Here is a 3,617-nt window from a genome sequence, read left to right on the forward strand (position 1 = left end):
AAAAGCAATTGAAGGATCTAGCAGGAATGGAGCCTTCTAGCCGTATGCTATGACAACAACAAAAAAAGGAAAAGTTGGGTAACAACAGTTGTGTCAAGTGGGAAATTGTATTAGAAAGACTACTAGGTGGGAAGACCTTGTAGATTCCCTCTCAGTATATGCCTACATACCTAAATTTCAAAACAACGAGGCTTTTGTAGAAGAGAAGCAAAAGAGGGAAGAGAATCTGGAAAGAACTTCAAAGAGGATGACGAGATCATAAGTACCAAAGGGTCTAGCTCAGGTGTACCTCCTACCCCACCCGACATCTCAATGGATGAGACTGAGAAGGAGAAAAAGGCAGGAAAAGAACGAGGTCCTTCATATAAGCTGAGATCTGAATTGAACAGGCTACTGACGTGAGAAAGGTACTTGAGGAACACATTCTGAATAGTAGGGTGGAGTTTACCCTAGGTGAGATCCTAGGTATTGCAAAGCGGGGATTTCATGATAGTACTATTGATCTCATGAAGAGGAAGAGCCAAATATTATATGGGCCTGAAAACGACCCAACCAGGATACAAGGGGTGCAGAGCATTTATGAACAAATTGAAGCTATTATGGGTAGTGTTACTGAAGAAGAACTAGCTGAAGATGAATGGGGAAGCATAGTGGACAACAATGAGCTTCCGAGATGAGTAAAGCATGTCAGATTCCATGAGGATGAGTATGGAGAAGATGTAACTCGCAGTCATTTTACACAGAATCATTGGGCCAAGGCTACTACTCAAACTTTGGTAAAGGTAGGTGATTCGAAAGAGCTGGTTGTTGCATTGGTCGATCATGGGTCGGAAGTAAACCTTATGTCAAAGAGCTTGTTCTTGAAAGAAAAGTGGCATGTTGATGTGCAACATGGGTGGCGTATCCGAGCTGCCAATGCAGGATTTGTATGGTTCATGCCCTAATGTTGAAATAACCATAGGGATTGTAAGCAATGAACAAAATATTTTTGTACAGGATCACTCTACATATCCAGTCATCTTAGGGCAGCCTTAGATTACGGCGGTGAGGATGGAGGCCAAGGTTTTGGATGATGGATCCGTGTATGCTAGAATCAAAAGTCGTGATGGTAAGAAAGCAGTTCAATTTCTAAATTGTTTGTGTGGATCATGCTAGGAACAGGGATACCTTGAGAGATCATCCATTACCAAAGTTGACGAAAGAGTTCAAAGAGAACAGTGGTTTTCAGGATTTTTTCCAAGTGCCATTGTAAAGCGGGACTATGATAGTGCTTTGGAGGAAAAGTTCTCGCTGACAACAGATGTCTACAGAGAGACTTTTTCTTCAGGATTTTGGGATTGGATTCAAAAGGTTCAATATCTTACAGAAAATTCAATGATTTATGGAAATGGGAGAGGAAACATGTTTGCGATGTCCAAGGCATACTTCAAGGATGTGAAATACTGGATCCAGATGAAGTAATTTCACGAAGTTTTGAAGAATACATGTTGGTGGATAAATGGGAGAATTGGATGCAGTCATACAATTTAATGGTCAAGCTGGGATAAATATGGTTAAGGTAAATTCTCTTAACATGTATGATTTTATTTTGCAATTCAAAGAGCTAGATGGAGAAGGGGTGCAAGTGAATACAAAATACAAAATAGTGGCAAAGAAGGTCAGACTAGTGGACATTCCGTTGCCAAAAGAGAGTAATAAAGTTATGGAGAAAGCGTCTCAACAACCTATCCTCCGAGATCTAGGTAAAATTGGGCATTTGTTTACTGAAGAAACTCTACATGAACTGAAGATTGGTGATGCATATTTTCTAATCAAGACGAGACAGAATGTTTTTGAGAAATGTTAAAGAAGCATGGGAAGGCTTTTGCTTTCTAACTAGGTGAGATCGGTTGTGTTGATCCTAGTGTTGTAGCTCCTATGGTGATATTTATTGTTCCGCACTTGCCTTGGAATTTACGGACTATTCCTGTTTTGAAGGCTCATCTTCCTAAGTTGGTTGAATTGCTAAATGAGAAGATTAAGATGGGCATTTTGGAGCCCTCTTATGCTCCTTATGCTAACAAGTGGTTTACAGTTCCCAAGAAGAATGGTACATTGAGGTCTATACAAGATATGTAGCTAGTAAACAAGGTAACTATCAGAAATGTTGGAATAGGTCCAATGGTTGATGAATTTGCGGAGGCCTTTGCAGGTAGAGCTATCTATTCTATAGGGGACTTGTATTCGGGCTATGATCACTTTCAATTGGCTATCGAAAGCAGGTACCTAACAACCATGCGTACTCCTTTGGTATTAGTAAGGATGTGTACCTTGCTACAGGGTGCAACTAATTCAGTTGCACACATGATGAATGGGATGAATAAAGTGTTGTGGGATTTCATTCCTCAGGTTACCATGCCTTTTATTGACAATGTGCCAATAAAAGGGTGTGAAGAGGGTGAAAAAGAGGAAGCCAAGGATAAGAGGGGGTGCAGAAAATTTGTGGCTAACCATATTGTTGATTGTGACAGGATATTATCAAGGCTTGAAGAGGTCAACCTTAAACTCTCGGGCCAAAAGTATATGTTTGGGGTAAAAGAAGTTTTCATTGTGGGCCACTTATGTGGACCATCTGGTAGAAGACCCAGCCTTGTCAAAGTGGATGCTATTCAAAAGATGAAAGAGACTTGCAATTCAGTTACAAAAGTGCAAAGATTTTTAGGTGCATGTGTTTTCTATCTGATATGGTTACCCCATTTTTCACATGTTGTAGAGTTGTTATACCAATTGCTCAGAAAGGGACAAAGATTTTTTTGGAAAGAAGAACACGCAAAGGCTATTTGAATACTGAAGAATATGTTACAAGAGGCCCCTACATTAAGTAAAGCAGATTACAGAAGTGGGAAGCCAATCATTGTGACGATTGACACGAGTCCCACAAGTATTGGGTGGGCTATTGGCCAAGACAACGAGGAGGGGAAAAGATATGCTATCAGATTTGGTGCAAAAGTATTAAGTGCTCATCAGAGAGCATATCCGCAAGTAGAGAGGAACTTTGGGATGTAGCAGCTACCCTAAGGTGCGGCAAGGAGTACTTTATTGGTGCTTTTGTAATAGTGGAAACAGATTGCTTTCCATTACTTGGGATGATCACAAGTTTCTACACCAGATATAGCTATGCTACGTTGGATTGCATATATAAAGTCATTAAATCTTGAGTTTCTTCACATTGTAGGTAAGGAACACTGGTAGCAGACATGTTGTCTAGGGCCAGATTTGAGGATGAAGAGATCATGGTTTCAGAAAATGAAGACGTGGGCTTGAGGTTCTTTACCTCTTCAGAATTGCATGTAGAATGTAAAACCATGGTTTTTGCATTACAGTCTTTTGCAAAAGATAAATATAAAGGTGAGTGGTTGCTGATTGGGAAACATTTGAGTACATTGGAGAAGTAGGAGGACTAGAGCGAGCAAGAGTTTAGGCGAATCCATAAGAAGGCTTATGGATATTTCTTGCAAGACGGGCTTTTATGGAAACATCTGAAGAAGCGAAGAGGAACCTCTCAACGAGTGGTTTGTGATAGGATAACACAACTCCAAGTACTTAAAGAATCCCACGAGTCATCATGGGCAGGTCAC

The sequence above is a fragment of the Adiantum capillus-veneris genome, chromosome 16, assembly GCF_014529385.1.
Source record: "Adiantum capillus-veneris isolate H3 chromosome 16, ASM1452938v2, whole genome shotgun sequence".
Lineage (NCBI taxonomy): Eukaryota > Viridiplantae > Streptophyta > Polypodiopsida > Polypodiales > Pteridaceae > Adiantum > Adiantum capillus-veneris.